Source organism: Ambystoma mexicanum, chromosome 4p (genome assembly GCF_040938575.1).
Source record: "Ambystoma mexicanum isolate Mex_15411 chromosome 4p, UKY_AmexF1_1, whole genome shotgun sequence".
Taxonomy (NCBI): Eukaryota; Metazoa; Chordata; class Amphibia; order Caudata; family Ambystomatidae; genus Ambystoma; species Ambystoma mexicanum.
In genome coordinates, this window is record NC_090927.1 from 130,976,891 (window position 1) to 131,004,428 (window position 27,538).

Below are 27,538 nucleotides of genomic sequence, written 5' to 3' on the forward strand. Positions count from 1 at the left end.
GGATTCAGAAATAATAGTGGACGCAAGCCCGTTCGGCTTGGGGGCCGTCATTATGCAGCCAGGTGAAAATAGTGTGGACCACCGTCCAGTGGCTTTTGCTAGCCGGGCACTCTCCACAACCGAGCAGAGATATTCTCAAATTGACCGAGAGGCCCTAGCGGTGCTCTGGGGGTGCAGGCATTACCATCTTTACATCTACGGCAAACCTGTGAAGGTCATCATGGACCATAAACCCCTGATCCCGATCATGACCGGCTCCTCCGCCAAGCCACCAGCGAGAATCAAAAAGTTGCTTCTTGACCTACAGGAGTACGATGTGGAACTCGCGTTCCGTACCGGGGCCATCAATGTTGCAGACTATTTGTCACCCCACCTCAGCACGAGGACAGGGAGCACTGAAGAGATGGAAACGGAGGAATACATAAACAACATTGCTGATGCAATGGCCCTAACCCTCATGTCAATCAACAACATTTGGAAGGCTTCAGTTGATGACAAATGTCTCAGAATTCTCCAGACTGCTGGAACGAAAGGGGAGTGGCGGAGAGTCCTCAAAATGTTTGAGGCAAGGACCACAGAAGCTAGGACAGCGCTCAAGCGGATGTGGAGAGTGAGAGGAGAACTCAACTTTCTGGACCATGGTTTGGTACTAAGGGGCACAACGTTGGTGGTCCCCGCCAGCCTGGTGGGCAAGGCGTTAAAACTGGCACACAAAGGTCACCAGGGTGTTGTCAAGACCAGGGCCCGGCTCCGCATGAAGTTGTGGTTCCCGGGTCTAGAAGAGTGAGTGGAGGAATTTGTTTGCAACTGTGTGTGGTGCCTGGCAGCGCTGCTGCACAGACGAGAACCCCAAATTGATTGTATGGACAGGAGCTGTGTGTCATGGGGCACAATACACATGGACTTCGGATCGACCTGTTGAGACAACCATTTTGTGGTCCTTGTCGATCAGTGGTCAAGATACCTGGAGGACGAGTTTGTTGAATCCACAGCCCTAGAGGACGTAATTCCAGCGTTGGAGAGGATATTTGCCATGCATGGACTCCCAGTTGAAATATACTCCGACAACGGACCTCCTTTTCAAGGCAGAGGGTTTGCAGAATACTTGCGCGACCACAGTGTTGTCCACCAAAAAATTACGCCACTGTGGCCGAGAGCAAACGGGGATGCCGAAAGAGTCATGAGAAAATTGAACAAAGTCTTCCGGATAGCCCACGGGCAAGGGGAGTGCTAGAGACGCGCCCTATATACATTTTTTGGCAGAGTATCGTGCGACTCCTCACTGCTCTACGGGGGTGGCCCCTGCTGAAGCACTATTTCAACGGTGCCCCCGCGGATTTCTCCCAGACCAACTGCATCCACATATGCGATTTAAGGAAGGCCTGCGTCTTAAGGAAGGCCTGCGTCTTCATGATTCCCTGGTGGCCTTCAGGCGCCAGTCTGAGGGCCCTTTCGTGGAGGTTGGTGGGCATTACTATGCAATGGCCTTTGAGGATGAGGCCTCGAGTGATACTGATAGTTCATGGCATATTCCGATTAGGGCTTGTATCATCTCCTGCGCTTGGGGGGTATTCTGGGCGACAGCGGTGAGGAAAGTCTTCCACTCGCTGGTTAAGATTGCCTTCTTGGTCATTTGTAGGCCGGGGTCTTTGGTTGTTTCTTCTATGATCTCGTCGAGTTTCATGGTTTTGGGCTTGGCAGAGGCTATTCCTTGGCATACATGTTCTTCTGTTTCCTTGGCCGCTTCTCGTTCTGTTGCGGTGGCAGGTCAGAGGTGTTGTGATAGAAAGTCTGCTGGGTTGTCAGCTCCAGTCCAGTAGTGTACCTCAAGTTCGAATTGTTGCAGTTGAAGCATCCAGCGCTCAATCCTGGCAGGGCATGCAGTGCTGATCCTTTAAATATCGGTACTACGGATTTATGGTCCGTCAATGCCTTCACTGGGTGTCCTAGGATGTACACGTGAACGTGCTTACATCCCCAGATGATCGCTAGGCCTTCTTTCTCAATATGTGCGTAGTTTTTCTCCGTCGGGGCGAGCGCCCTGCTTGTGAATGCGATGACTGTTCCGTTGCAGTCTGTTTGCGTGAGGACAGCTCCAAGGCCTAGCGGGTTGGCATCCACCAATAGCTCTGTCTTGCGTGCTGTGTCAAAGAACGCCATGGTGGCGTCACTGGACAGTGAGTCCTTGATCTTCTGAAACAAATCTTCCTGGGCTGCCCCCTACTCCCAGGTCGTCCTTGCCTTCGTGAGCTCCCGCAGGGGGGTGGCGATGGTGACCAGGTCTGGGATGAACCGTCCGCAGTATGTCACCATACCTTGGAAGCTCCGGACGTCCGTCGCTGTGGTTGGGTCTTGTGAATTTTGGATGTCTTCAATCTTTCCTGGATCTGGTGACACTCACTTTTCGTTAAAGACGTAACTGAAGCAGCTCAGTGTGGATTTCCCAAATTCCCACTTTTCTTTGTGCAGCATTAGTCCAGAGTCTCGAGGCGCTGTATGGTGGCTGCTAGTCTGCTGTCGTGTTCTTTTTTGGTCTTGCCATAGACCAGAATGTCATCACTGACATTTGTGACCCGGGAAAGGTCTTTTGAGCACTTTTCGTATTTCGTGCTGGAACACTTCAGCGGCTGACGAGATTCCATAGTTGAGTCGGCGGTAACTCCTCAGCCCGAGGTGTGATGAAAACGTTGTGACATATCTTGATCCTTTTGATAGGCGGATTTAATGGTAGCATGACCGTAGGTCCAACTTGCTGAAGACAGTGGTGCCTGTCAGGTCGACGATCAGCTCGTCCACGTCAGTGTCAGTGTTATGTGTCTTTCTCTCCGTATTGCCACGTTTGGCAGACGGATGTCGGTGCATATGCGCACCACTTGGGGCTGCTTCGGTTTCGCTGTTACTACCATGGGGGATACCAAGGGGGTGGGTCCAGTGGTCTTCGCAATAATCCCCGCAGGTCTTCAAGCTTGTTTAGTTCAGCCTCTACTGCCGCCCTCATGTGGAAGGGGACCCTTCCATGTCGTACCGCTCTCGGTTCTACTGTGGAGCTTTACTGTTGTTCCCTTGAGGCATCCGATGCCTTTGAATAGCTTCCTGTGCTTCGCTAGTAGGTGATCGATTTGCTTTGACTGGATTGCGAAGTTCAACTGTATGAGTTCTAGCCGCTCTGCCATTGGGCAGCTGAGCAGTGTTTCAATTCCTGCATCAACGACGTAGATGTGAGTCTTGCAGTTCTTCCCGTGATGTGTGAGAGCAGTCTTGAAGTATCCCACAACTGGGAGTGGCTTTTTACAGCCATATGCAAATAGTTGCACAGGTCTCCGGCGCAAGGGTGGTCTGGGGTCATGCTTGTCAAACCTTGTGGTTGGCATGACATTTACTGTGGCCCCAGTGTCGATCATCATTTTTACGGGGATGTCTCCTACGGTGACTGTGCAGCTGCAGCGTGATCTGATGTCATTGGTCTGCCTGCCGCATGTTGGCTTGACTTCTGAAACCATGTGGACCTTTTCTCGCCTGGTGTTGCGGTGCTGGTTGGTGCGACTTGGGGACTGTTCCCTGCTCGAATGTTCCTCCTTGCTGCTGCTGTTGGTATCCTCGCCCTCGATTGCTCGGGCTCGTCCTTTCATGGTCTCTCGGGTCCTGTCGGGTTGCCCCTACTGCCGGTGGTCGGGTTGTCTTGATCGGAATGTGTGTGTGTTCCGGGGCCTTGTATCGCTCCTCCAGTCTGGGTTCCCCCTCTGGGGTGAGTGGTCTTTGGCCCTCTGTGACCTTAGGCATACAGACACGTAATGGTTCACTTTCTCGCATTTGTGGCACGTTGTGCCTTATGCAGGGCAGGGTTCACCCCTGTGTTGTGGTCCTCCGCAACACAGGCAATATTTTTGCTTCTTTGCTGCCTGCCTTTGCTGGGGCTTGTGCTGCTGCAGGGCATTGATTGTGGACATGCTTTTGCGTGGAGTCTCAGTGGCTAGCAGCAGACGACTGATCATTTGCTCCATCTCTATCACGTGTTCGTCTGTTCTTTCCCGCTGTCGCCCCATGGTCAGGATGGTGTCTAGCGGGAGATCCGTCTCCGACAGGATGGGCCTTCTAAGCTTGTCTTAAGATAGGCCATGTATAACTTGTTGCCTCACTGCGAATTCCTCGTCTGGGAAGTCGCATTCAATGGCCATTTCACGCAATTGGCTATGGAAGTCATTGATGCTCTCTTGTGGGCGTTGTCTGGCTTGGCTCATTTTGAACCGTTCAAAGTCTGAGCTGATCTTGGTTTTGAATTTCTTGGTGAGGATGTCTTTCGCTGACTTGTAGTCATCTTCTGTGCCTTGGTTCGGGAGTGTGTTCAATAGCCGAAGTGCCATGGTGCCAAGGTTGAGCATGAGGAACGTCCTCTTCTTTTCTTCGCTGATGATGTCACGTGCTTTGAGTTTTCGTTGAAATTGCTGGACCCAGAGCTCCCAGCGGAGTCCTGTCCGGGGTCCAAATGGCTGGAATGGGTGCATGAAGGTCCCTTGCATGGTGTCTAGCCAGGTGTTGGTGGCAGGTTTCTGGCTTTGCTGCCTAGGTGGCATCGCCGTGGGGTCCTCTGACATGTTGTGCGGTACACGGTGTGTTCCTTGTGTGTGCCTCTGCTGTTGCTCCCTAGTTGCCTTGCTAGTTTGGTGATCCGCCCTTCCTTGGACTGTGATCATGGCTGGGTGCAGTCCTGGTTGGCTGGTTGGGAGGATCTCTGCAGGTGGGCTGTGGAAATGACTTGGGGCTAGGTGCAGTCCTTGTTGGCCAGTTGAGAGGATCCCTTCAAGTGGGCTGCTGGCAGTGAAAAGTTGTGATGGCCAGGGGACCTGGGCCCGTTGTCTTGAGCTCTGGGGCTCGTTCAGAGGCCTGGGGCCTAGATGTGCCTGGGGCCTGGATGTGTTTGAGGCCTGGGGCCTGATCGCGCTTGTGGCCTGGGGCCCGTAATTTTCTTCTTTCTTTTCCGGCAGCCAGGCCGCGTGCCATTATTGTGGAGGGTGTTTCCTGCCATTGGGAGCTGTGCACAGCCTTCTTTTATAGGCCGTGCGCTGGGATTAGAATGCTCAGCGTGAGTTTGGAATGTTCCGGGCGGGAATGGGCGCTGCCTCTGCACGGAGTGGCGTGGGTGGCACACTTACTTTATTCACTTTGCCTTCTCTGTGTCTTTCTCCTGACATCAGGGCACCTGAAATGGTGGGCACGACACGAGTCAGCGGGCCCCTAGGGTGCCAGAGGCACGGTGTTGTGGTGCACAACCTTCGTTGTGTGCTGTTGGATCATGGACACCCAGGCGCGGTGTGTTTCCACATAGACTGCTGCCGTGGGTGGGGGCTGTGGTGGGTCCTTCATCCTCGTTGACAGTGTGATATGTGAGCCGAAGCCTCGGTGCTTAGAGGCTGCGCTGGGCCGCAAAGGCGGGGTGCGCAGCAGGCAGGCGCGCAAAAAGCACACAGACACGGTTGCTCTGGTGTCAGAGTGTAAACTGTCTTCCGGAGGCTTTCTCGCTCATATTTATTTACTTGTTCTACCACGTGGACATCACACACCATTAATCCCAGTAACATGACATAACATAACATGTGATGGAATCCCTCGCTGAGCAATTTGACATGTTTCTTGTGACATCAGGCGTCATAATACATCAAGTTGTGCGTGCTAGAGATTGTCCATTGTGCAGGAGATTATAGCTCCATTCTAGAGATTACAGCCCCACCTGCCAAAAAAAAGAACAAACCTGGTCCAATTGGGACTAAACTTCAGGTTTGAGTAACTGTTACGCTCACCTGATTCCCACGGGGGCATCGATCTGGACTGGCCCGCTGTTGCTTCCACCAGAGTAACACGTAGAGCCGAGATGACAGACTGGACAGACCCACTTAGCTTCGTTTGTTGGACTCGTACGAATATCTTTCTGCAATGGGGAAAGGGAATTAACCTCCCGTAATCTGAGCGTTAACCCACCTTCCCACTCCCCTTGTCTGCCCACAGAACACTCCTGAAGTTCCCTCTTAATCTCACCTGAAGATTTGGAAAGATGAGCTCTCCATCCTGCGTCGAGCGCAGGGGCGCGTAGATGACCAGTTACTTCACTGGCGTGGAGGAATTGGTGAGTTCCAGTATTGACTCTAAGTCCAATTGTTCATAAGAGTTCAAAAGTCTGATCTTCACTCTGCCAGATTCCTTGCAGGTTGCGGATTTAAACCACCAGAAGAGTTCCAAGTGGCAATTGGTAAGATCCTGGTAAGTCTATTGTGGTTCTCCCCTTTGGGGCCGGGGTACAGCGATGATGCAGAATTAACTGCGCCGACCCGAAATGAGGTGAGTACCCCCTTGTGGTAAATCAGGTAAGTCTTTGGGGTTAGGTTGTATTGTCCTTGTTTTTTCCCCTTAGGGGCCGGGGTGCGGCGGTGATGCGGAATTGACTACGCCGACCCGAGATGAGGTGAGTACCCCCCTATGGTAAATCAGGTAAGTCTTTGGGGGTGGTTTGTATTACCCTTGCTCACCTATCTGTTCTTGTCTCTGCCCAGGTGTTGAAGAATGGCCTGGAGATTCTGGATTCGCGATGGAGTAAAGGAATGCAGCCTCGGTTGGTGAGTTCAGCGCGGCTCTGCGAGGTGCGTGGCAATGCACCTGAGAAGGCTTCTCTCTTACAGATCGACGATGTGCTGGATCAAGGATTCAGGTAAGGGTTTTGTTCTGACCTCTTCTCCTTCTACTTTTCTTGTTTCAGGTGTTCCAGGGCTGAAGCGGGCGTGGCTGAAGACTGGAGCTGCTGAATACACGGTGAGCGTTACGCTGCAGCAAGCAGAATAACGCAAAGCATGTGTGGCTGTCCGGGTGTGGCTTAAATAGCCTTGGAAGAAGTCCCAGGTAAGTATTCTTCCACAGCCCCACCCGAGAGCTAAGGAGTCCCTGAGGTAAAGTAGTCCCTTTAAGCCTCATTTGGCTTGTGGCTTCGTGCAGCATGGTCTGCATCAGGTAGGTATGCAGCATGGTCTGCAACAGGTAAGATTTCTGTAATGAGCTGTAGCCAAAGAGCCCCTAACTGGGGTTTTTGGGCATGCTTCAAGTGGCATGATGCCTGCTTCCGGGGTTGCTGGGCCTGGTCTGGCTTTCCGGGGGCAGGCATCGTGACAGTAACCCACAGTCGAATCGCTGGGTGCTGGACTTCCTTCTCTGTTGACAACCTAAAATATAACCGGATAACACAAGCATGATTTACTCAGGACTCCAGGGTCGTAGCTATCCTAATATAAATGAATAATGTAGTGCCAACTGGCTGATACAAAAGGGGATCACAGGGTTACATATGTCGTTATTAGGAGCTGCATACCAAGATACAGAATTGACAGCGTTATGTGTGTATAATCCACCGCCACTGTCTACAGACCTCAAAAGAGAAACTCAAGATCTCTTGATAGATGCCCTGATAAGATGGTCAGAGGTCATTGCGACTGTGGAGAAAAGCAGACCCATCTGAAGACTTTTATGCTTTGTCTGTGTATTGCCCACAACTTGATAACTTGATAACCAACAGCTTAGCTAGGGTGACCTCTCATCACTTCTCTTTGCTTTTAGAACTGTTGGTAAAAAGGGGATCGGCCATAGGGGGTGTGTAGGCAGAATGCCATGTATGTGGGGCTTGGGAGGCAGGGAGTTTGTGAAAATGTTGGACTTGGGCAAGGAGGAATATTTTCAGGAAAATCAGGGATCTGTGGAAACCAGTGTCATGTAATGGGAAGTATATAAAAACAGTACTATGTTGGAAAACTATGACCTATCGAGGATTCCTGAAAAGGCTGAGGGGTTAAGAAGGTGGTGAGGTGAGGAAAAAGAGAATGAAAACCCTGGAGATGGATGTGGGGTTTAATGAATGCACCAGCATGACAAAAGGAAAGGCCAGGTTAGGCCTTACTGTGAAAAACATTGGTATAATGTTAAAAGACACACTGAAATATACATGCCAGCCCAAACCTTAATACAGCGAAAGGACCTGGTGAGTGAAAATATGTGTCTTTCTGAAAATTACACCACACATTTCAACACAGAAACTGACATCATTTAAATAAAAATGCATGCTGTGAATGGCAAAATGAACAACAGACTTTCACTTAAAGTTTGCCACATTAATACAAATTGCTTGATGCAAAGCAAAAGAAAGACTCTGGGTTAGCCAAAATGACATTTCTAATGGATAGTGGGGCTGACTTCAACACAGAGATTCAAAACAAACTTCCCCCACTCCTGGCTTTGCTCAGGCTTCCCTTGCTGATAAACAATTGCATTAAACCTTTCAAGTCCAGGCAGAAGGATCTAGCCAGAGCGTGACCGGTATTTATTGGTGGGCTCTATAAACAGAGGCTGCCATCATGTGAAGCTGACCTTTGAAAAAGACCCCAAATTGAAGACATTTTGTGGACTAATTCCCAACTTCACTGGGGATGGCATGCCATGAATGGAAGATGCAATCTTTGCTGTATCCCTTAACTCAGCTTTTGGGCTCCACAAGAGTGATTGATAATTTTATTGCAGGCCTGAACAAACAGTCTAATGCACAGGCCTGGTTCATGTGGTTTCAAGAAACTAAAAACTGAAATTTAGGAAAAGTTAAGATTTGCATACATGTTGAAGATTTCCCATTAGTTTAAATGGACTATCATAACTGGTGATTTTCTCAGCAACAATGAGTTGTACCAAGTTCATGCCAGTGTCATTTTGAAGCTAATTTCAAGGCGATGGTGTTGCCACAAATTTTATCCACATGCACATTTTGGGACTCAAGTTATAATTGAACAAGTGTTTCTAGCTTCTGTGATAATGTTCTGAGTCTGAAAGTTGGGGAGCCAAATTACTTATTCAATTAGATATCCGATTAGGAAATGTCATATTCCCAACTATGTTAGTTTTTTAATACAGGGCGTAAAACCATAGCATGCCCATGCAATAACATGCAGATTCAAAGTAAGCTTTATCGATTCGTCATGAGTAGGGGAACATTACTATCTCTATATTATGTCATTTATCAATACTTTACAAAAAATTGCCATGTAGGGACTTTTTGAGGCAAAAAGCTGTTATGAAAAAATTGTAAATTATAGAAGGTGTGTAATTCTCCACTTCAATCAATGGCCTATCAGCACAGAGGGGTTGGCTCTTGGGAAGCGTAAGAGAGGCTAATCCTCCAATGAGGAAGTTAGCACCACTAAACTGGCACCTTCTAATTGTAATAATTGGAGGTGTGGTTTATACATTAAAAAGCACTTGCTGCATGCTAAGGGGGGCAGTCAGAAGGAAAGGGAGAGAAGGAGAAAAGGGAGAGCTGCTAAACATCTTGGTAGGACTTGCCCTTAATCCACCTGGGGTGAATCTAGAGACAGCTGCCTAAAACCATCTTGGGTGGTTTTGGGAAGGGAGCAACCCCATCCCACCCACCTTGGCGCTTTAGGGTGAGGCGAGCCTCATTGGAAGACCTATAACAGCCCAGAGGGGAGGGGGGTCCTAAAGGTCCCCACACAATCATAATAATATACGCAATTTAGACATTTAAACATAGTGCACACATATAAGCAGATGCCATTTTGCAGATATTAAATAGCCATATTCTAAGCATGGGGCCTGCATGGCCATGCAGTATTTAGTGCATCAGACAGAGGCTGCACGCCTGAAGGGGAAATCTGAACAGGCCCAATCGCTGATGAGAGAGGCCCACGCTGCTAACATCCACAGAAACTCTTCTTTGTTCTAAAAGTGTTGCCAATATGTGTTCTAAGAAAGAATGTGCCCTGCAATGCCACGAAACAGTACTGTGTGCCTTGGTGTACATGTTATCCCAAACAGGCCAGAGCAGGCCTCCGACCCCCACTCAGCCAAATACGAGTTATAGCCCCTACTGTCCCAAGACCCCTGAATTTCGAGATTCCAGTTGACCCCAGACCACCAACCATAAACCAATCAACCATAAAAAGATATAAGAGCATGGTCGTCCCACCTTTATTTCATAATGATGTGATTAGTAATGCGAGGTACAGGGAGGGATAAATGGGAGTTCAAAGGCGAGGGTGGAAGCCTTGGAAGCCGAGAGATGCAATCGGGATGAGGGAAGTATGTGTGGGTTAGAGTGACCTCGAGAGTCCCGTATTTTAGTGCCAGTATTTTAGAATTCCAGATGCACTGTATAATGATGGAGTAGCACTATTGTAGCTAATTGCTTCTTTGGCCTTTTATCCCTGGAGACGATGATCCCAGCAGATCCCACGTGGAAGACAGATGGACTGGGCAGGGACCAATGGCCTGGCATCCCCTATGGAGCAGGCTGACCATGTATAGGGTTGCACCAACCAGCCACGCAGGTTTACATTGTATATAATGACATAATCTATGACGCTGTGTCTCCTTTTAACCTTTTTCAGCAGAATGGCAGAATGTTCCCTGGCAGCAGAGTTCTTTGCTGACGCACCTATTTTGTAAGAGTTTGTTGGGCCTTTTTCCCTAGCGGGTTATATTTTTTCTGATATGAGCATTTAGGGGCGTGCCTAGAATTGCCTTCAATTGGCGACCCTGACATGAGCCGAGCGCCCCCCATGCCTGCGGAGGTATCCAGGTCGCTTCTCGGTAGGGGCCGAGCCCACCTACAGCGACAAGTCCCGAAAAACGCATATTCCTGACTAGTTTTACAGGAGCCGTCTTTGCAGAATTTCTGTCTGCTCTTTGGAGCGGGGCGGAGCTCAGAGGAGAGTTGAGGCTGGTGGTATTGGGACCCCATGACAGAGGAGTTTGGGTGAACACGCGCACGTGAGTATACACTTGCAAGTGATACTAAGTAGGGGACAGGGCATATAGGAAGGGGTGAAGAGTGAGAGCACATGGAAAGTGAGATTGTTGGAGAGGCATGTATGTGGTTTGTTTTATTTTTTAGTATTATTAATTCTTTAAGGTGAATATTAAGGAAAGGAAAATGGAATGGTAGGGTGCCTTCATGAGTGAGGGGAGAAAGGTGGTACCACGTATATTGCGTAACAGAGGAGAAAGGAAGCAAGTAGGCGCCCCACATAATTCGTGGCCTCATAAATAGTCGTTATTTTAGCTTGTTTTGTTAGTGTTTTTATTGTGTAGGGTGGAGGTACGAGGAGGGGCGTTGTGAAAGTAATAGTATGTCTTGAGTGTGTGGAGTGTGAGAGTGGGGGTGTGGGAAGGAAAGAGTGAGGTAAGGTGTTTTTGATCTTTTTTATGGGAGGGGATGAAGGGCTGACTTTTTTGATGAGCACCGGCAGTGTGGAGGAGAAACACCCATAGAATATATGTGTAAGGCCCTGCCACTATATTGAGACAAAATGGAGAAGTATCACAAGCAATGGGTGACGGAGACAAGAGGGGGGGGGAATGCTTCACTCATGGCCAGAGCAGGGCTCCCATAATAAGAATATTTTGGAACATATGTCCATACTTTTGACAGCTAAATACAAGGGGAAACAGTTGCAAAAGAGAAAAGAAATATTAGAACTCTGGAAAATGTTCGAAGACACAGAGAATTGTGAGGGATGTGGAATGCAAAATGATAGTAGGGGTGACTGTTTAGGAAAGGAGGTTGGGGCACCAGCGGAACGCTGGGGAAATATACCCATTGACAGCTGGCCGCCCCAGAGTAGGTTACACTAACCTGATTATGTATCCACTACAGCGACAGACCCACCACCCCCATATGCAGCCCGTCCGGATGTGCCAATGCATGCTGGTGTCAATACAAGAGACCTAGAAGTAGCGCTGGCAGCGGCTAAACAGAATTGACTAGATGGTGGGCCATACAGAATGAAGTGAAAACCGATAAACCATCAGACCAAGGATCAGATGGGTGGAAAACAGGAGACCTTTTGTTCAGAATAGCACAGCCATAAAAAATGTGCATATAGAAAAGGAAAGAGAAGGGGGCGAGCAGGCAGACAGCCTAGGGTACGAGAATATAGGATCTCACTGAGGAGAGGAAGATGGGTGGCATACAATTGATGTGTTTGAAGATGAGGAGGACAAGGCAGCAGAGCAAACACCTGAACAAACTCACCGGTGGAGAGTTTGTGGTGTAGTAGGTTAAGGAGCAGGTTTGGCCAGATCGCAGTGGCAAGGAAAAAGGGACATGGAAAAAGGGTTGATGGGAGTAGGGCAAAGATGCAGATGCCCCTTATACATAAGGAGCCTGGCAGGCCGCACTATGTGCCATGGGCGCAGATGGAAAAAAACTATTTGATGAAGGTGCTCCGGCCCCTCACGGTGGGTGCGGGTAAGTGGATTTATGCATTTGAAAAACAGACAACCGAGGTACCCCTGGAAAACAGACAACCGGGGTACCCCTGGAAGTCGGCGATATCAAAAGCTTATTGGTAGCAACTATTGGAGACCGGGCTGTGGTAAAAGCAGGATATGTGGGAGTGACTTTGGGGAATGATGCACATGATGGAGCATTGTTCAACAGAACTGAGCTTAAATATGGGACGCACTGCAGCAAGCATTCTGTGATACACCTGACCTACAATCGATAATGCAATGAACTATGGGCGATGACGAAGACCCCTCTAAGTTCAGGAAATGTGGCGAGCGGAGATGGCTATCTCGTGGGACCAGTTGAGCATGACGAGGAAACGGCCCAGAGGAGGCAAGCACAGGAAGCGAAACTGGTACAAAACAAATGAGCTAAAATTGCTGTGTATGCGTCATTATCGACACTGGTGCAGACAAAGGTGGTAGGAAATGCCTAAGAGTTTGCAAATGCTAAAATAGCTGTGGTCTGGTCGGAAGGAGGGCAAGGACAGTGGGGCGGGGGTCCACAGTATACCCCGGGCCACAGTGGCAACACGGAAGACAACAGCGAGGAAGAGGTGGGTTCCAAGGAGCAAGAGGAAGGGGGCCCGAGGGGGGGCCTTCACGATGTTGGAACTGTGGGAAATGGGGCATTTTTCAAGAGAGTGTAGGAGCAGACCAGGGATGGGATATAACTATGGCCCACCACCCCAGGCGCCCCCACAAGGGCTGGCACCCAGAATGACTTCGAGGGTATAGAAGCAGACCAGGGATGGGATATAACTATGGCCCACCACCCCAGGGGCCCCCACAAGGGCTGGCACCCAGAATTACTTCTATACCCTTCGAGATACACCAGGCCTACTCGCAGTTAGCCCTGCAGATACCTAGTCCACCTGCACAACAGCAGCAAGCAGTACAACAATAGAAACCCCAACACACATTTCAACAGGGCACAACCCCATTCAACGGAACTCCAAATGGTACGGTTGGCCCTTTTCAAGGTGCAGCCCTGGTGCGGGAAACCCCTTTTACTTTCCCAGAACAAATACATATCCTGACTAGGACAGACCACAGAGGGATCTTGTGTGTCCGGTCCTGTTAATGACCATCAACTCTGACAAGGTATCCTTGGTGGTGGCAGAGATAGGAAACGAGCAATCCATGCATCAGTGTGGGGGACTTCTCATTATCGGGCAAAAACTTTGACATGCAGGGCTTCTCTGGGGCTATTTCTATTGATTTATTTTATACATTTATATTGTGCCGAAGCCCACAGGCATCAGGGCGCACACATTCACACAAGGGAACAACATACAGGAGACAGGGTGGCTAGATGCTTTATTCTGTTATTCTTGGGGAAGCTGTGGTGGCTATTTAAACAGGGCTGTCTACAGGACCTTCCACAAATCCAGAGAGTGACCCTCTAATCTGATGGTATTGGGTAGTCCATTCTATGTTTGGGCTGCCATTACCGGGAAAGATCTCCCCAGTCCATTAGTGCGTTTGAACGCTTGGCAGACAATCTGGCCCTTATATTCTGATCTCAGTGATCGGCCGGGTATGTACGGGAGGATCAGATCTTTCAAATAGGCTGGAGATTGCCCATGGATACTTTGGTGGACCAAGGTGATGGCTTTGAATGTGATCCGTTTGTTGATTGTCCGCCAATGTAGGGCTCATCTATCTGACGTTATATGCTCCCTTCTAGTTCTCTTCTTAATGATTCTCACTGCACTGTTCTGGATAATCTAAAATCTTGCGATGCAGCCTTTGTTTGCTCCTATCATTAACGTATTTCCATAATCCAACCTGGATAGGATGATGGCCCTAGCAATAGTGGCGCTGTTTTGTTGATTCACAAACGGTTTCATGTGACTGAGCAGATGCAAACATGAGACTCTGCGTTAAGTGATGCTTCCAAAGTAAAGCCCAATGTCTTCACCTTTTCTTGCACCTTGATAGTGGAGTGCCTGATCTGAAAGATTTCGTTTTCGGGACCAAATTTGGCTTGTTTGTGCCGTGAACCAAAGATCAGCAACCCAGTTTTCTTCCCATTCAGACACATCCAATTGGATGTCATCCACGCTCTATGGTGTTATACACTGTCTCAAGGTTGTGGGCATCGGCCTTGTAGTTACCACTCAGTTCCATCATCAGCTGAGTATCATCAGCGTAGTATGTGAAGAGCACTCCTGTGCCTTCGTGGTCTGTGCAGAGTAGCCTAACATAGAGATTAAAAAGTAGTGGAGACAAACGGGCCCCTGTGGAACTCTACAATCAATATATGGCAAGGCCGAAAAGGCATTGCCCAGTGAATTTTGGATCTTCGGTTGACAAGAAAGTATAGTACCTATCTGGTTACCTTTGAAGAGAATCCACCCACATGCTCTAATGACCAGAGAAGTTGTTCATGGTCTAACAGGTCAAAGGCTACAGACAGATCCAGTAGCACCAACATGCCCGACCTGCCCTTGTCCATGATACTGAGCATATGGGTCTGGAGGTCGACCCTAGCTGTTTCAGTGCTATAGGCCGGCCTGAAGTCAGATTGTTGTCTATGCAAGATGTTATTAGCTTCCACATATGCTTGCAACTGCAGTGTGTTGGCTTTATCTAGGATCTTCATCATATATGTATGGTTCCATACACTAAAGATCTGGATATAAAGGTGGGAGGGAAGATGGTGCACACTCCCTTATTGTACTCTGAAAGCTCTCCTGTCAACTTGTTGGGCAGGGATCTGCTCAGCAACTTGAACATGATGATTTCATTTACAGATCAAGGCATTGTTTGTGCCACACCAGGAATGTGTGCAATAAAAGCAATGGTGGTAATACATGCGATGGCAGCAGAGGCAGTGGTCCGGGGGATACGCATAGACCCAGACATGCTTATCTATGTAATAACAGTACTTGTGGAGGCAGTGCCATAGATTGCCAATTGCTGTTGATGAGTGCCGACCGATTTTATCTTCTGCCCTGTGGTGTCCCCAGAATTGGTGGTGGGCACAATCTTGTCCCTAGGCTTGCAAGGGCTGTTGGTATCAGCAAAGAGAGTGGTTGTACAAGGGACAGATGGACACGGGTGCGAGTGCCGTACAGTGCTTTGCATTGACCCTACTGTACTTCTTAAGGAGGTGACAGATGCAGAATGCAGAATTGTTTGAGAATAACGAAAGTGGCGGAGAAAGAATTCTAGAGATTTGCATCCCCTGTTTGATCATGGTGCAGTACCGAACAGTGCAATGCCTCCTGATGGCTGTTGTGGCCCGCCCCCCTTCATTGAAGCAGATATCAGGCTTTAATAGAAAGTAACCCCAGTACACATTACACTAAAGGCAGGGCCAGTGCTACACTGGATGAAACGGTACCCATTACCAAGAGAAGCAGAGGAGGGAATTACACAATAGAAGCCCTTCTCAATCAAGGAAACACAGTGAGCTACCCTGTGAAAAAGGCAACATGGGACAATTGGAGAATGATTCAGGATTTACACCTCCTAAACGATGTAGTACAAAAGGAATTTCCGGTGGTCCCTAAGCCTGCCACCATTCTATGCAGTATCCCCAAAGAGGCAACCCACTTTGCAGTAGTGGATCTGAAAAACGCCTTCTTTTTGATACATTTGCACCCTGATTCACAGTACCCTACCGCATTTACCTAATGCGGAAAGCGTTTTGAACATACATGTTTGCCCCAGGGGGACTGCGAGAGCCCAAGCATTTTCAACAGGATAATGCACGCTGACTTTGAGTACCCAGCATGATCATCCAGTACGTGGACGATTTGCTTGTATGTAATGACAGTGAGCAGCACTCTATCACACTCCTCCAACTACTGGCCCTGAAGGGGAACAAGGTTGACAAGGCCAAACTACAGTACTGCCAGCAGAAGTGCTATATCTAGGTCAGTTAATATCAGCAAACAGCAAAAGAATAATACTAGACAGAGCGACGTCTGTGTGTGCCACCCCTGACCCATAACAGTCAAAGACATGCACTCTGGATCCAGAAATGGCCAAACACTATAGACCTATCACCACCATGCCATTCTTGCTCAAGATCCTGGACAAAGTGCCTACACGCAAATCCAGCAATATCTTGAGGCAAACCACATGCAGGTAAAAGACAGTCAGGCTTCTGACCAGGATATGGGACTGAGTCAGCCCTACTTGATCTTAAAATTCAACTTAGCGATATCATGGACAAAGGTAAACCGGAACTTCTCCTCCTCCTGGACTTGTCCGCGGCCTTTGACCTTGTCAACCATGATATACTAGGCATGCACTTATTAAATGAAGCACATTTCTCACCCGAAGCCATAGCCTGGGTGGCCTCCTTCCTAAATGGTAGACTCATGAAAGTCTTCTCGGACACTGCATCTGCCTCCACTACCACAATACACTGTGGCGTCCCTCAGGGCTCTTGCACCGCCCCTACACTCTAGAACATATTCACCCTACCGCTATTCAAAGATCTCGACTGTCGCAACACAGCGTACACCAACTACGCAGATGACACGCAGGTACTACTCCCACTTACTCTGACCTATGATGAAGATGCAGCAGCACTAACCAAAATATACTCAGCTATTCAGACCTGGATGGCCGCAAACGGCCTCTGCCGCAACGGGGATAAAACAGAGATCCTCATAGTAGGTACCAGAGAAATCCTTAACAAGCTCCCACCTCAATACAAAACCTTCAACATTGACAACACCACCATTACAGTCTCCTCGACTGTTAAAACTTTAGGTGTCCATCTTGACTCCTCACTATTCATGACTCGCCAGGCTAACGCCATAGCCTCCTCAGCCGCACTCTTTAGTGATCAATGCAGTTAAACCTTTTCTATCCACCAAAAACTGCCTCTCCATCACCAGAGCCACAGTACGTACAAAGTTGGACTACTGTAATGCCTTATTCCTGGGCACCTCTGCAAAAAACCTGAACAAACTTCAAATTACCCAAAACAATGCCCTCAGGGCAGCTCTGAGCATTCCCAAAAGGGAACATATCTCGCAAGCTAGGAAAGATGCCCACTGGCTATCGGTCAAGGAACGCATACTATTCAAATCCCTGGCCATCACTCACAGATGCTTCTCATCAGACGCCCCACCCTACTTAGCTGAAAGAATCTCACTCATTTCCTCTAACAGACCTACGAGAACCCACCTTTCCAATCAGATCTATATTCTCACGTTCAAAAGAACAAAAGCAGGGGGGTCCAGTTTTCAGCACCTTGCCCCCAAAAATTGGAATGCCCTGCCCACCACACTAAGAAACGAAAGATCCTACTCCACTTTCCGCAAAACACTAAAAACACTATTGTTCTGTTAAATGTATCTACTGCATTTGTATTAAATGTATCTACTGCATTTGTATCTGCCTGAATATACTTGCTGCTTCTCTGTAACCCACTAACAGCAAAAAAGGTACATTCTCCTTCTGTATCTGCTTTATTCCATGCTTTGTCACTGGTGATTTGTTTTCATATGTTAAGTTAAGCACTCTGTAACAGCGCCACGATGCCCCAGGGCTGCTTGTGCACTTTATAAATGCAAATAAATAAAAAATAAATAAAATAAATGCAAACATTCTTAGGGCTATGCAACTACAGCAGAGCATGGATTTTATACTATACAGCATATACCAGGCTACTCCTGCAGGCCCTCAAGGAAGCACAAAAAGGCAATCACAAACTCGAATGGTCAGCAGACATGATAAAAAGTGTCAATGATTTAAAGGAAGTGATATCTACAGCCCCAGTGCTTGCAATCCCATACTATACACAGGAATTCTACATATTTTCACTCATGACTGCAATACTGACGCAGAAGAGTGCAATGGGCCACACGCCGTTGGCCTATTACAGTGGTACGCTAGACTCAGTGATGCAAGAACAGTTTGTGTGCAAGCAAGCAATTGCTGCAGCTGCGTTTGCGATTGATAAAAGTTCCACAGTCGTGATGGGGTGTTCCGTCACTTTGTATGTGGAGCATTCAGTGTTTGCCATTTTGGAAGGATCAAAATCTACCCTGACCACACAGAGAGCTTCAGCGTGTGAGATTTTCCTCTCAAGCCCAAACACTCATATTGTGTGATGCAAAACAGTGAACACTGCCACCTTTTTCACAGAAGTGTGTACAGAAAAGGACTTAGCAATGCGTGATTGGGTCACGTATGAAGGGGAGGAAGATGACATTCCCAAGGTAAGGGAATGCCCATTGAAAGAAGGGGAGGTTCTTTTTGTTGACGGTTAAGGTACAATTGACCAAGAGACAGGCCAAAGTCATACAGGCTCCACAGTGGTGCGCCTGGAGGGAGGTGAATATGAGACACTGATTATATAAAGACTGCCGATGCATTACTCAGCTCAAGCGGCGGTGCTCATGCCACTCATTAAAGCAGGGGTGTCACGTGACCATCTATTCCGGCTCAGCATACGTCACTACAATAGTGCATGCTGGTCTGTCGTGGTGGAAAAGGAGGGGCTTCTGAAGAGCGGACGTTCCCCAGTTCAACATGCTGCATTGTTAGACATATTATTCTCCACATAGTCCCAACCCTCTGTAGGGGCGGGGGTTAAGGTCACTGCCCATACCAATAACACAGACGAAATTTCACCAGGAAACGCTGAGGAAATGCTGATGCAGCGGCCAAAATGATGGCCTATCTTCCGGTACCCACACCTGGATACGCTGTGACCATGTCTTCAAATAATCAGGAAAACACCCCGTATACAGCTGTGCTTATTGTACAGCTTATTGAACTGCAAGGCAGGGCACCAAATGAGGAGAAAGTACTGTGGATAAAGAGGGGGTGCAAACAATCGCCAACAGACTTGTTGTGGAGACAGGAGTGCACTGGTAAAGCAGTTATGCCCCAGGAACTATTAACAATGGCTTTTGACCAACTCCACCACCCCCCCACAGTTTGAAGCAACACATTGCAGCTGACAAGCAAGAAGATTAGTTTGTGCCCAATCATCAGGAGCACCTCACGAACATGATCATACACTACACCATATGTTAAAGTTTCAGCACAGGCCTGATGGTCTGAACTTTATGGGGCACTTTGCCCCGCCCTATTGGGCTGTTCTGCGAGCTGCACATAGATTACGCGGATATGGGGTAAAGGTGCAATGGGTCACGGTATTTGCTTGTTGTGGTCTGACCTTTTTCATGGTGGGTTGAGGCAGGACATTGTGTGCACCCGGATGCCTAATGTGCAGCTAATTTTCTTGGCCGTGAGGTCTTCTCCGAATGGGGTGTGTGCGATGTGTTAAGATCCGATAACTGCCCGCATTTTGTTAAAGAGATCACAGCACTACTTGCCATTAAACACCGGATGTGTTCAATTTATCACCCCCCAGGCCAACGGCATTGTGTGGAGGTTCAACAGCCTTCTCAAGAGCAAATTATTTAAGCTTTGCACCACGTTCAAAAATAACTGGGTGCATTGCTTACCCTTGGCCCTCTTCAGCTTACGCACACAACCCAGCAAAGACAATCATTTATCACCCCATGAGGTGGTTAATGGTCAGCGCATGAATATGCCCATATCTCGTCAGGAGGGCATAAAATGCCAATAGGGCAGCAGCGATCTTAGGTGAAGAATTTAAGGAGTATCTGACAACCCTAACATGTACAATTAAATGTATCTCTTGACATATTGAACTACCCTGACAAGAGGACACATCTGACACTACAAACACAACTGTGACATGTTCCCCGCCCACCCAACCGCTGCTGTCTGGAGAATTCATTTATGTAAGGAGCTTTATTAGGAAATGGAAAAACCCCATATTTCATGGTCCCCATGAAGTGGGGTTTTCCTCTCCCCTCGCTGTATAAGTGAAGGGGCTTTGTTATTAGATACACCTTTCTGACATCTGCAGGGTGCCCACAAACACTACACAATCATCTGTATATTGTTCATACACATCAGCATTAATTATCAATTAATACCAGCCCTCCTTTCATTGCTGCACATGCACAGGTTCAGACATATTTTATAAGATCTCTTTCTTTTTCTCTCTCTCTCTTTCTCTCTCCTCTCTCTTCCTTTATCACTCTCTCTCTCCATCTCCTGCCAGTCCTATATTTTGTGTGCATTTTTTTTCCCTTAGGTGAGAAGACGATGGAACCAGCCGCTTCAGATACTTCAATACACGTTAGAAAACATATTAGCTATTAGATTGCTCCTAGATGTTCATATCCATATATGTGTGGCACGCATTTTAGAGCAATATTATGCGCCATTTTAATGTTTCTTATAGAAATTTATTAGGCGGCTTCTTTTATATGGGGAGATCATATAAAAGAGAAGGGAGGACGGAGTACATTCACAAACATCACCAACATTACTGAAAACATGTATAGTGATGAGCATAATAACAGCAATAGCAGATCAACAAGTACCCCAGATCGTATGAGTATGACTGTGAGCACGATATTAGAACACTTTTTCCTATTTGTTTTTAAAAACATTTTTCGTAACATAACCACTTATGATGATACTAGCAGTAGAAGTGTTGTGATCAAACCCATTGGGCCACATAAGAGAATGAAACGGCAAGCACGAACGGTGAAGTACAATGCCTACCATGGGCTTGGCCTTGATGGTATTGAAGTTGTACGTCACACACGGATGACCAACATTTGGTATACGGATACAAGTGCGGTCGGGAAACAAACAGCAAAATGCAGCTGCTATGTATGTTCACTAATCCTGCATGCGTCGGGTGCCCAAGCTATTAGTACCACAAGAAGCACCAATCATAGAGGCACAGTACCTGGTTCATCTTGCGCTATGTAGGTTTAAAGGCATCCAGGTACAGAGAGTGCGACTAGATCTCATCGATCCAGATCCCCTGCAATGTAACAATAATCAAAGAGATTAAATGCCTGCAGCAACCATATTTGGTGATCCAAGGACTTACATATATAAAAAATAGATGGAAAGAGACCACGCAGCTGTTTGGCAGAGGGCCTCCTGGGATATGAAGAGGAACTCCTGGCCCGAGTCGAAACAACCTGCGCACAAATCTGGACAGAGCACATTACAAAGTTGACATGGATTGCAGCGATGGAAAAACCAGTGAAAGTGCACAGAGAAGAAACATAGGAACCTTGCTTCCACAGTGAAGGAACTATTTTCATAGGTTCTAACGAACAATGCAACAGCACCCTCCTGATTCCAGACCTGAAGAGGGGCAAGGCAGCTGTGATGGATTACTGCTGGCTCTGCGGCCAACAAGCGTATTTGCACCTCCTGCCATCATGAAGGGGCTACTGTTCACTGGCAACGCTGCACTCACCACTACTAGTAATTCCAGAAGAACATTTGAATGGGGGTTTCACATCCTACCCGGACGAGGGCAATATGAGAATTTGCGGAGGAAGAAAAGATTAAACTAACTATCTAGAGACTCAGCCACGTTGCTTATGGAGATCCCTGATGAATACCAACTTTTCAGCTCAGCGGAAATCTTTTTCTTTTTCACCTCACTACTGTTACCCAGCATGCAGGCAGTGGCCAATGCAAAATGGCTGTAAATTGTATTTTGGGAACTGGTTCAGTTGGCAAATGACACTGAGCATGGCTTCGACATCATAAAGGTCGTGCTGCGGGCCCTGAGGCTGATGACGAAGCAGAATCGCTACATCCTCGATATGTTGATATGATACAATATGGCATTTATAACGCGCCTATAGACAAGTGTTTCAAGGCGTGACAAGGCAAGGAAAGGGGGAACAGAGGGAGGACAGAGACAACAATCTTACTAGGCCAGGTGACATTGAGATTGTGCAAGTGCAAGGGAATGGGGTAGGGAAAAGTGCAGGGGAAAGGGGAAGAGGCAGTGCTGTACATGGGATCAAAACAATAACAAGAAGTGCGGCCAGCAGGTGGCACGTGCAAGGGTAAGTGCAGACAGCAGGTGTCCAAAAGTGCAGGTAGGGGGGACTGAAGGGTTACAAATACAGAGCCACGTGCAAGGGTTTGCTGGGAGGCAGTGTGGTGTGCAACTGGACAGGCAGGGACTTGCACCCGAAATCAGAGGTTAGCCAGGTGACCAGTGCAGTATCAGACAGGAAATCAGCAGGGGAGAGGAAGAGAGAAGGCAGAAGCAAAGAAGAAGGTCTTGAGGTGCTTCCGAACCCAGAGATGGTTCGCCTCAAGTTTCAGCGAGGCAGGGAGGCTGTTCCAGAGGGAAGCCCCAGCCGAAAAAAAGAGATGTACCACCAACTTGTTGCTTGACCCTGAGGGAGTTAGAGGTGGAGAAGTGAAGAGCTCGAGTAGGAAAGTATTTAGGAAGAGAGAGTTGGAGGTATTGAGGCCCCAGAAGGCCTTGTGGACAATGTAGAGGGTCTTGAACTTAATCCTTGCAGCCACTGGGAGCCAATACAGAGATTTCAGTGCTGGAGAGATACAATCCCTGGGCCTGAGGCCAAGGACAGGATGAGTTTCAGAGGGCGGAGAGTAGAAGCAGGCACATTTAGAAAGAAGCGGTTGCAGTAGTCCAGCCTAGAGAGAACCAGAGCTCTAGAGACAGTGAGCTTCTGGGGGAAGGAGAGGAAAGAAAGAATACCTTTGAGGAGGTGCAGTTGGTAGTTTGACTTCTTAGAGACGTCAGAGATGTGAGGAGAAAAGGAGAGTGTGGAGTCGAAGATGATCCTGAGGTTCTTAGCCTCACAGGTGGGAGCAGGAAGAGGGCCATGGGAGGCCAGCCAGAGAGTGACAGGAAAGGAGGGCGTAGGTGTGCCGATGGGGAGAAACTCCGTCTTACTGGCATTCAGGCAGAGATCGTTGGCAGCACACCGGAAGGAGGTATGTGCCGAAAAATTGGAGATTCCTGTTGCACATTCATACCTGCCAAAGATGCGGATAAGGGGTTATTATATCACATAATTGCAGCCGTAAATGTTCTAGGAGTTTGCATGAAGAAGGAAGGGTGAATCCAAGGTAATGACTGGTTTGAAGTCGCATTTGATTGGGCCCCATCCTGGTTCAGTGCCATCATGAAGCTGCTGGTACCCGTCATCCTGTTCATCTTGGTCATCGCTGCACCTGCCAAATGGGCCTCTGGTGTTGTGTAAAGCAGTGCCTAGTAGGGCAATGATGATGGTGTCAATTGGGGTTTCAATGGTACCTCGCAATACAAAAGATAGTGAAATACAAACTGACCAGGCGTTCCCTCACATGATTCCCATCCCATATGGAGACGAAGTGGACTGCTTATGTCACACCACCATTGTCCCACCTCCTGACCCTGAGAACTATGAGGAAGTATGGGTGGATCTGGCAGGCAACGGGGGATGTATTTATATGACATGCACGCCTGAAGAATATGTGTGATCTAGGGAGATCTTATGGTCCGCGTGCAGGGCCTGGATACCACAAAAGGGACCCCAATATATGAGAAGGCAGTGAGGAATGAGAACGAGCGAATGCGTGGGGGGGTTGTTACAGTAGAATTAACGAAAGGATGGAATGTTGGGAAGGGAGCGAACCGAACCCACCCCCCCCTAGGTGCTTTAGGGTGAGGTGAGCCCCATTGGAAGACCTATAACAGCTCAAGGGGAGGGAAGCGCCCTAAAGGACCCCACACAATCATAAAATTGTATGCAATTTAGACGTTTAAACATAGTGCACACATATAATCAAACGCCATTTTACAGATATTAAGGAGCCATAGTCAAAGCATGGGGCCTGCATAGCCATACAGTATTTAGTGCGTTAGACACAGACCACAAGCATGAAGGGGAAATCCTAACAAGCCAAAGCGCTGATGCGAGAGGCCCACGCTGCTAACATCCACAGAAACTCTTCTTTGTTCTAAAATTGTTGCCGATTCGTTTGTTCTAAGAAAGAATGTGCCCTGCAAGGCCACAAGACAGTACTAGGCACCTGGTGTGCATGTTATCACAAACAGGCCAGAGCAGGCCTCCAAACCCCACCCAGCCAATTACGAGTTATGACCCCTACAATTGCCTCAGTCCCAAGACACCTCAATTCCGAGCTACCAGTTGACCCCAGACACCGACCATAAACCAATCAACCATAAAAGATCTAAGAGCATGGTCGTCCCACCTTTATTTCATAATGATGTGATTTGTAATGTGAGGTACAGGGAGGGATACATTATAGTTCAAAAGCAAGGATGGATGTCTTGGAAGCCTAGAGACGCGATCAGGATGATTGAAGTATGTGTGGGTTAGTGTGACCTCGAGACTCCCCATGTGCCAGTCTTTGAGCATGCCAGGTGCACTGTATAATGATAGAGTAGCATTATTCACAAATGTAGCTAATTGCTTCTTTGGCCTTGGTTCCAGAAGACCCCACATGATAGAAGACAGACAGACTTGGCTGGGACCCATGGCCTGGCATCCCCTATGGAGCAGGCCAACCATGTATAGGGTTGCACCAACCAGCCATGGGGGTTTACATTGTATATAATGGCATAATCTATGAAGCTGTGTCTCCTATTAACCTTTTTCAGCAGAATGTTCCATGGCAGCAGAGTTCTTTGCTGACGCACCTATTTTGTAAGAGTTTCGTGGGCCCTTTTCCCTAGCGGGTTGTATTTTTTCTGGTATGAGCGTTTAGGGGCGTGCCTTCAATTGCCTTCAATTGGTGACCCGGACATGAGCCGAGCGCCCCCCCATGCCTGTGGAGGTATCCAGGCCGCTTCTTGGTAGGGGCCGAGCCCACATACAGCAATAAGTCCCGAAAAACGCATATTCCTGAGTGGTTTTACAGGAGCCATCTTTGCAGAATTTCTGTCTGCTCTTTGAAGTGGGGCACAGCTCCGAGGAGAGTACAGGCTGGTGTTATTGCGACCCCATGGCGGAGGAGTTTGGGTGAACACCTGCACGTGAGTATACACTTGCAAGTGATACCAAGTAGGGGACCGGCATATGGAAAGGGGTGAAGAATGAGAGCACATGGAAAGTGAGATTGTTGGCGAGGCATGGATGTGGTTTGTTTTATTTTTTAGTACTATTAATGTTTTAAGGTGAATATTAAGGAAAGGAAAACAGAATGTTAGGGTGCCTTCCTGTGTGAGGGGAGAAAGATGGTACCACGTATATTGTGTAATGGAGGAAAAAGGAAGCAAGTAGGCACCCCGCATAATTTGTGGGCTCGGAAATAGTAGTTATTTTAGCTTGTTTTGTTAGTTTTTATGTGTAGGGTGGAGGTGCGAGGAGGGGCGTTGTGGAAGTAATAGTGTGTTTTGAGTGTGTGGAGTGTGAGAGTGGGGGTGTGGGAAGGAGAGAGTGGGGTAAGGTATTTTTGATCTTTTTTTATGGGAGGGGATGAAGGATTGACTTTTTCGACGAGCAGCGGCAATGTGCGCAGTGCGATAGCAAAGGCATGAGGGCAGTAAGGTGCAAAGGACCATTATAATGGGAGGAGAAACATCCATAGAATATATGTGCAAGGCCCTGCCACTATATCAAGACAAAATGGAGAAGTATCACAAGCAATGGGTGACGGAGACGAGAGGAGGGGGAATACCCCAATCATGGCCAGAGCAGGGCTCCCATAATAAGAATATTTTGGAACATATGTCCATATTTTTGACAGCCAAATACAAGGGGAAACAGTTGCAAATGAGAAAAGAAATATTAGAACTCTGGAAAATGTTCAAAGGAACACAAAATGATAGTAGGGGTGACTGTTTAGGAAAGGAGGGTGGGGCACCAGCGGAACGCTGGGGTAATATACCCAGTGACAGCTGGTCGCCCTGCAGTAGGTTACACTAACCCGATTATGTGTCCACTACAGTGACAGACCCACCACCCCCATATGCATCCCCTCTGGATGTGCCAGCGCATGCTGGTGTCAATAAAAGAGACCTAGAAGTAGCACTGGCAGTGGCACAAAAGAATTGACTAGATTGTGGGCCATACAGAATGAAGTGAAAACAGATAAACCAGCAGAGCAAGGACCAGATGCATGGAAAACAGGAATACCATAGCCATAAAAAATGTGCATATAGAAAAGGAAAGAGAAGGGGGCGAGTGGGCAGACAGCTTAGGGTACGAGAATATAGGATCTCACTGAGGAGAGGAAGACGGGTGGCGTACAATTGATGCGTTTGAAGATGATGTGGACAAGGCGGCAAAGCAAGCACCTGAACAAACTCCCCGGTAGAGAGTTTGTGGTGGGGTAGGTTAAGGAGCATGCTTGGCCGGATCGCAGTGGCAAGAAAAAAGGGACGTGGAAAAAGGGTTGACGGGAGTAGGGCAAAGATGCAGATGCCCCTTATACATGAGGAGTCTAGCAGGCCGCACTATGTGCCATGGGTGCATCTGGATAACAACTATTTGATGAAGGTGCTCCCACCCCTCACGGCAGGTGCGGGTAAGTGGATTTATGCATTCAAAAAACAGACAAATGATGTACCCCTGGCAGTTGCCGACATCAAAGCTTATTGCTAGCAACTATTGGAGACAGGGCTGGGGTTAAAGCAGAATACCCGGGAGTGACTTTGGGGAATGATGCACATGTTGGAGCATTGTTCAACAGAACTGAGCATAAATATGGGGCGCACTACGGCGAGCATTCCATGATACACTTGAAATACAGAGCATAATAGTACACCATTACAAGAGGATAAAGGAGCATGACAAGGAAGCGGCCCAGAGGCGGCAAGCACAGGAATCGAAACTGGTACAAAACATATTAGCTAAAATTGCTGTGTAGGCGTCAGTATCGACGTTGGTGCAGACAAAGGTGGTAGGAAATGCCCAAGAGTTTGCAAATGCTAAAATAGCTGTGGTCTGGTCGGAAGGAGGGCAAGGACAGTGAGGCGGGGGTCCACAGTACCCCGGGCCACAGTGGCAACAAGGAGGACAACAGCGAGGAAGAGGTGGGTTCCAAGGAGCAAGGGGAAGGGGGCCGGGGGGGTCTTCACGATGTTGGAACTGTGGGAAATGGGGCATTTTTCAAGAGAGTGTAGAAGCAGACAAGGGATGGGATATAACTATGGCCCACCACCCCACGGGCCCCCACAAGGGCCAGCGCTCAGAATTACTTTTATACTCTACGAGATACACCAGGCCTACACACAGTTACCCCCGCAGATGCCTAGTCCACCTGCGCAGCAGCAGCAAGCAGTACAACAATTGAAACCCCAACACACATTTCAACAGGGCACAACCCGATTCAACGGAACTCCAAATGGTACGGTTGGCCCTTTTTGAGGTGCAGCCCTGATGCGGGA